The 7,725-nt window shown below is 40.9% G+C and overlaps 1 pseudogene; it reads left to right on the top strand.

Moving 5' to 3' along the window:
• The first annotated feature begins 5,831 nt into the window (after positions 1-5,831).
• LOC143620625 (18S ribosomal RNA) lies at positions 5,832-6,466 on the top strand (annotated as a pseudogene).
• Positions 6,467-7,725: the final 1,259 nt, after the last annotated feature.

The following is a 7,725-nucleotide window of genomic DNA, read 5'->3' as shown; positions in this document are numbered from 1 at the left end:
AGGGAAAGAGTTGGTTGGTGAGGGGTCGTCCGAACGACGTGTGTCGTCTGGTGCTGGCATTTCATTTGGAGTTCAACCCCCAAGGTCGTCCACTATTCAACGACCGGTGGTGTTGCTTACTACTAGCACCCCGGAACTTACATTGACGACTACTCTCACATCAGATCCTAGGCTTGGTATGATTCCTCAATCCGTTCTATCTACTTTACCAAGACCTACGACTGCTACTTCGATGGTCTCTACTACACCGATGCTGATGCCTCCACCACAAATGGACATTTCTTTTCTAAGGCGTAATCGACCTCAAGTTCCTGTCCAACCAATCCCTTCTTCATTTCTTGCAATGTCTCATGATCAACAAATGAATACGGTTTTGATTTTACTTCATTTGTATGAAAACCAAATGTCTGCTGACCGAATGACTCAAGAACGTATGTTGGAGAACCAAAGGAAGCTGGTGAATTATGTATCCTTCTGCCAAAAGGAGACAAAATCCCTCCGTGAGATTGTTGAGTCTCAGGGGGTGAAAATAAAAGAGCAAGAGGATCTAATCTTGCAGCTAACATGCAAGGACGATGAACTGAAGAAGCTTAAAAACGATGATGAAGATCTGGATGCTTCGGGTACTGGAGGAAGTGAGCCTAAACAAACTCATGGCTCGTCTTCTGGTGCTAGTACAAGTGCAGTTGGTGATCCAGAAACGTAGATAATTGTTCATCATGATCAAACAGCTACTACACCCATTGAGATGATCAAAGCTAATATTGTTATATTTGTTGATGGTGCAGGGGTGGTTAGAAGTATTGTTAATGCATATGAGATTGAAGTGGGATAGTTTGTTGTGAGGTCCCTAACACGAGAGCAGATTTCGATTTTGCTTGATCTGAATGATGATGAGTTAACCGTGTTAGAGGCTAAGGATGATGTGGAGGTCGTGAATGATGAAGAGGTCTTTGATGATCCGAATGTTCAGATGAATACTGAGTTTATTCATGAGGACAAGGAGGTGGAGATTGAGGATGTAATGGCCGACGAGTATCCTGACTTATTTCAACACTCTATCGTTGATCAGGGTGCTCCGGTATTTACAGAAGAAAACATTAAACTAGCCGAAGACCATCTGGATAAGGTATCAAAGGGCAAGAAGGTTGTTGATACAAGATTCGATTCAAAGCCCGGTCCGTCTGTTGCTGACATTCAGAGATGGTTTTCTTATCGGGACAAGAAAGCTCGTAAGATAATTGATGCATTCCGATATGTGGATCAAGAGCAAAAAGTTGAAGCTGTCGCTCGTGCTCAAGCTAATCAGATGACATCTTTAAGGCCGTATCTAAAGTGCGAGTTGACATTACTTCACGGCCTTATGATTCTAATTTAAAGGTATGTATTATCAAATGGGAGAACGACATTCAGTATTATGAAAAGATTACTGATGTTCTTTCATTACCGCGTTGGGACGTTCGGACCCTCGCGTGTCGACCGTTTATTAACCGTGGCGGGAATCACCAAGCAAATTGGTTTCATCAACATTTTCTATTTGAGGTGAACCACGGGTTCAAATTTTTTAAGCCGCAGGTTCTAACTCGCAAGCGTATTGATAATATTGATCCAAGGACAGGTTGGAAGAAGTTGGACAGGTTGGACAGGTAAAGCCGCCAAGAACTATGAAGCATGTACCGGTGAAGACGTTGAACCAACATATGTATTTATCTTTCAACCGCTTGTATTACGACAACCGAACTGGCGAGCCCATTATTGTGTTGGGTAAAGGCTTAAAGAACGAGGTTATAAAGATCATTGATCCGATGTGGCTCGTGAATTTGACAGAGACCGACAATGACGTGCTATTCATGAATAAAATATTGATTGAGCGTCGCGAAGACTATGACCGAGCAATGCAATTTCAATCCTTGTTCGTGTGTGTCATGAACATGGTACTCATAGCTGTAGAGATTGGCAGACAAGACGCTTCAAGTAAATTAAAGACAAAGAGCTCAAGACGAGGGGGTGTCTATTAGTACACGGTTTTGCGTCTCGAGTCTTTGTAATTATCGTTTTGTATTTATCGGTTAATTTAATGTAAAAGATATTATTAATTAAGCTAGTTCGTTAAAGGATCAGTCTAGTTCGTTAATGATGTTTAATGAACTAGACCATAAGTTAAGTTATCTCCTGATTCGTTAAGGATGTTTGACGAATCAGGGGGTGTTTCGTTATGTTTGTTCATTTAATGTATTGTAACGAAGTGGGAGGCTAGTTCGTTACAGAATGTGTAACGAACTAGACCCATCTTCTTATATATAGAGGTTCATCATCTGCTTAATTTAAGATTGAGATATAACATATTGAACGTCTGCTCAAGTCTCCTCTCGATCCAAACTTCATTCTCTTAATCTATTCCATCTAATATATACTATATACACCTAATACAACTAATATTATATACGTATAACGTATAAGAGTAATAAGAACTAGATCCGTTTATCGTTAATTAAATCCTTAGATCTGAGATCTGATAGGGTTTCACAAATTCCTACAGGGGAAAATCCTAAAGCTTTCAGGTTTAAGGTATCACAATTCATTATTTTACAAGATATTGTATATAGAAAATCTCTTGTAGGTACCTATTTGAGATGCATTGAGGATCGTGAAATACAAGAGGTACTCCAAGACTTCCACGAAGGCGACTGCGGCAACCACACAGGGGGAAGAGCATTATTCTCCAGAATACTTAGGACTGGGTAATTCTGGCCAACAGTGAAGAAGGATGCAATGGAGTACTCAAAGAAGTGTGATGCTTGTCAAAGGCATGCAGACATCCTTCATCAGCCAGTAGAACCAATGTATCCTATATCCTCTTCATGGCCTTTCATGAAATGGGGAATGGATATTGTTGGTAAGCTACCAAAGGCACCAGGTGGAAATGTCTTTATGCCTGCTATGACAGACTACTTCTCTAAATATATTGAAGCTGAAGCAATCGTACAAGTCCGAGAAAGGGAAGTTATATTCTTCATTAAAAGAAACATTATAACTAGATTTGGTATCCCATCTGAAATTGTTTGTGATAACGGATCCTAGTATATTGGGAAAAGAACTACTAACTTTTGTGACAGTTGGGGCATCAAGATGATTACCACAGGTTCATCCTCAAGCTAACGTCCAAGCAGAGTCAAGCAACAAGATCATCATCAACAACCTGAAAAAAAAAAAACAAGGATCCAAGAAAGGCAAGTGGGCTGAAGATCTACCTTATGTCCTTTGGGCTGACAGGACGGCACCCAAGAATGCAACAGGCCAAACACCCTTCTCATTGGTGTTTGGATCCGATGTAGTAATCCCTACAGAGATGGTGGTTCCTACAGCCAGAACAAGCATTCGTGATCCTGAAGCCAATACTGGAATCCTTCTTGAAGATTTGGACACTGTTGAAGAACTGAGGGATCTAGCTAAGATCAGGATGGTGGCATATCAACAAAGGGTAGCTGGGGCATACAACAAAAGTATAAGGATCAGAAGATTTCAAGAAGGAGATCTGGTCTTGAGGAAAGCCTTCCAAAACACAACTAGTCCGGCAGATGGGAAGCTAGCACCCAAGTGGAAAGGTCCTTATCTGATCGAGTCGGAAGCAGGAAATGCATTTGCTCACTATGGAAGGCAACAGGTTACCAAGAGCATAGAATACTATCCACCACAAGAAGTACTTTTTCTGATCAAGATCAAGTATCCTCTGAGGATCGAGTATCCTTAAAGGATCAAGGATTCTAAAATTGGTAATATCTATCTGATAACTTATTTATTTAAGATTTTTATTAGTTTAAGGATAACATATTCTTAACTTTTGTAATTTCCATGTTTTAAGTAACAATGCAGGATATTAGTAAGATGTTCAATGATCAAGAGGTTGGCCACCTCTCATTCACATTTAAGGTATTTTCCTATTTCCTTTAGCCTAGCCCACGATTAAGGTATGACCCCCAATGGTCATATCTTCCAAGGTTTAAAGGTTTTCACCTTTCTTATAAATTAGAGTTTCTACACTCTCTCTTGGAGCGCACACTATCCAACGTATAGTCCGGGGCAGCGGGATCAGTACACGCTTAGTGGCTAACAATTTCATTGTCTTCGGCTATATGGAGGATCCTACGATTTATGGTAGACGTACCATACCACCGGTTTATAACATTTTCATGTTATCTTACGTTTGGACTAAATACTGGTTTGGGCGAGTCCTCAGTTGATATCTGTATCTTTGGGCCAGTCCCCGGTTTTTGGGCGTGTCCCTAGTTTGGGCTTGTCCCCGGTTTGGGCTTGTCCCCAATTTTGGGTTTTTCCCCAGTTCACGGGCTTGTCCCCAGTTACACGGGCATGTCCCCAGTTGCAAGGGCTTGTCCCCAGTTTGGGCTTTTCCCCAGTTTGTTGGGTTTAATCCCAGTTAATATCGTAAGTTGTTTACATCTGGTATCCTAAGTTCAACTACAAGGATCAATGCTTATGGATTCAAAATCCTTAACTTACTTCTACAAGGATCACGGAAGGATAATTACTTATGGTAACTTAGGTCTAGTTAGACCTTATGATAGTCAATTTACGTTTATTTGGTTAAAATCTTTGTAAACTCTATTACTTAAGGATATAAAATTCTTAGTTTATTTTTACAAGGATATTCTATCCTAAGAAATTTTTACTCAAAGATATTTCTTAAAATTCTCAATAAAGCTAAAACTTTATTAAAATTAATTTAAGAATAACAGATGATAACACATAAATAGTCAAAAGATATTGTTTATTAAAAACTTACTTAAAATTATCAAAAGTTAACCCGGACTTCACAATTTAGAACATGGACCATCCATCCGGGTTAGAGTAAGTTGTTACTAACAGTTTAACCAAGTGCAGGAAAATAAAAGTCAGGGGCATCAAAGGCTTCATCCCCACAAACAGAGGATCCATCCACCTTTGCTACCCCTTGTAATTGTCTTAAGGATCACTGATCCTTCCCCTAATTACTATTGGTTGTTACAAACCATTATCCATAAAAACCATTATCCACCTTTGCTACCCCTTGTAATTGTCTTAAGGATCACCTTTGCTACCCCTTGTAATTCTGGCCTTGTCTTTGATATCCTTCATTGCCCGTTCAAGCAACCTCTTCACCATCTGCTGCACCCTTTCCTTCCTCAGTCTCGACCACCTCCTTTGCTTCGCTAGTTCCAGCTTCATGACCATCCGTCATCACCACATCCTCTTCACCACCTAGAGCCACCAAATTCGTCTGCCATTTCTTTACTTCCCAAGGAGCCTTATCAAAAGTAGGATCACTGGCTTCTTTTGCCTTCTTGATCCAAGCCTGCAACACTGACCTTGTAGCCCACATCTTTGCTTCCTCAGTGGCTTGTTTCACTTCTTCTTGGTGTTGGGCTTCTATAGTGGATAACAAATCCTCCAAGCGCTTCTTGTCTTTGGTGAACTGGGCTATGGCTTTATCCTTGGTGACCGCTGCACTTCCTAATTCCTAAAGGCTATCTCTCATTTGGCTCACAACCTTGTCATAATGATCTTTGCTAGAATTCACAACCTATACCCAGCAATTATGCAAAAGTTAGAAGAATACTGGATCCTTAAATTCAAGATAATAGGATAAAGGATGCTTACAGTAAGGATCATATCGAAGTGAGTCTCAGGCTCTGAAGACCTTTTTCTCTTGGAAGCTGCAGATTTAGCCCTGGTAGTTGTGGTCCTTGGCTTGGAAGTGGTGGCTGCCTTCAAAGCTTCTTTTTTGACAGTTTGAGGAGTGATCATACTATCAATGTCCTCTAGAGAGAACTTGCCAACAGATTTCTGAGATTTCTGAGCGCCTACATGAACCAAGTAACATATTGCAGGTTTTATCCGGAATGATTGGGCGTAAAGCGTCTGTAGGTGGCTTTTTAAGTTCGCCGTCAAATCCCAGGGCTCAACTCTGGACAGGCGGTGAAAACTACCAAGCTGGAGTACGGTAGGGGCAGAGGGAATTTCCGGTGGAGCGATGAAATGCATAGAGATCGGAAAGAACACCAACGGCGAAAGCACTCTGTTGGGCCGACACTGACACCGAGAGACCAAAGCTAGGGGAGCGAATGGGATTAGATACCCCAGTAGTCCTAGCCGTAAACTATGGATACTAGGCGCTATGCGTATCGACCCGTGCAGTGCTGTAGCTAACGCGTTAAGTACCCCGCCTGGGGAGTACGTTCGCAAGAATGAAACTCAAAGGAATTGACGGGGGCCCGCACAAGCGGTGGAGCATGTGGTTTAATTCGATGCAAAGCGAAGAATCTTACCAGGGCTTGACATGCCGCCCATTTTATCGTATTTAACATACTAATATTAATCTTACTTGACAAGTTGGAATCCGAAGAAATTTCGCAGAAAGCTTCAACAAATCTGGCTTGAAAGGTCCTGACTTCAGGATCCAGGACGAGAAACCTTTTCGCTTTTTCTTCTGTTCCAAGTAGCTTGGCCAGGGAAGCAAAGTTTTCAACTGTAAGAAAGAAAAACGATTAAGAGTTAGATCAGTTATAACGGATTGTTTCTCTGTTAAGGATCTGGGATCCTAACCTTTTTAACCCAAGTAAGAGGTAAATCAGTTTCACTAGGTATGGAGTTTCGATTCACAAAGAAAAACTGATTCCTCGAAAAGGAATCGTTTAGGGTCACTTTCGATATCGGGTTGGGCTGTCGAGGTTTAGGCTTCAATAAAAATCGGTTCGAACCATGGGTAGTTAGGGTGTAGATATGTCATAGCTCTTAGACACCGAAATCTATCTTTTCCTCCTCTATGATTCTTTCGATAGTGCCTAAAACCCTCTAAATCATGGGCATAGCCTGGATATATGACATCCCGGTGGATTCAAAGAAGCTCTAGGTAAAAGGAGGGAATGGATAGGTATAGCCATATAAGAAATGGGTAGGCTGGAAAGCAGACCCAAGTCTGTGAATAAACATCGCATCTGATCAAAGAGTCATATGGTCGGAAGACGGCTTTCGGTGGAGATAGTGGCTGGAATTCGTCGATCTCAAGGTCAGTAAACTTACAAATTTCCATTGACGGATTGACGATGAGGTTCTGAGTTTGCATCTCCATTAACTCGGAATCATCGGACTGGCCGGAATGTTTAGAGGGAGAAGAAGAAGAAGAAGCAACAGACATCTCTAAAGAATATTGTAAGAACAGGGAGAAAGAGAAGGATACCTGATTGACAGCTGGATTATGTGGTTATAAAAGGGTTGAAGAGATCACATATATAGGAGGATATAATTAATAATAAGGGTTTTGATAATAATTATCGCTGACACACGTCTAATCATTTGATCTTTTGCAGGAATTCAAATTTCAAAATGACAGCTGTATTGCATAAACACCCGCCATTTTAGGGGCAATTGTTATGGCATAAAATTTATGCTGAGGATCCTCTATCCTTGAGTAATTTATGGATCAATTATCCTTGGGATATGCTCCAGGTTTTAAAGGATCAAGGATCCTTGGAATTATTTGTTTACTCATGATTATATTTGAGTGGTGTTGTGTTGATAGATATAATGGCTGGACGACTTGGTCATCCTATTTTTGTGCTACTGGACGACTCCCGCACGTGGTCAAAAGAGATGGAACGGCTAGTGAGAAGAGTGGCGTGATTATAGGAGTTATAGTTAGTTGTGATTTTTGTTTATAAACGAGTTATG

This window comes from Bidens hawaiensis, unplaced genomic scaffold, assembly GCF_021521415.1.
Source record: "Bidens hawaiensis isolate Kalapana, Puna unplaced genomic scaffold, B.hawaiensis_p1.1 tig00002617_1, whole genome shotgun sequence".
NCBI classification, from domain to species: domain Eukaryota; kingdom Viridiplantae; phylum Streptophyta; class Magnoliopsida; order Asterales; family Asteraceae; genus Bidens; species Bidens hawaiensis.
This window is presented reverse-complemented; position numbering and strand designations above follow the sequence as displayed.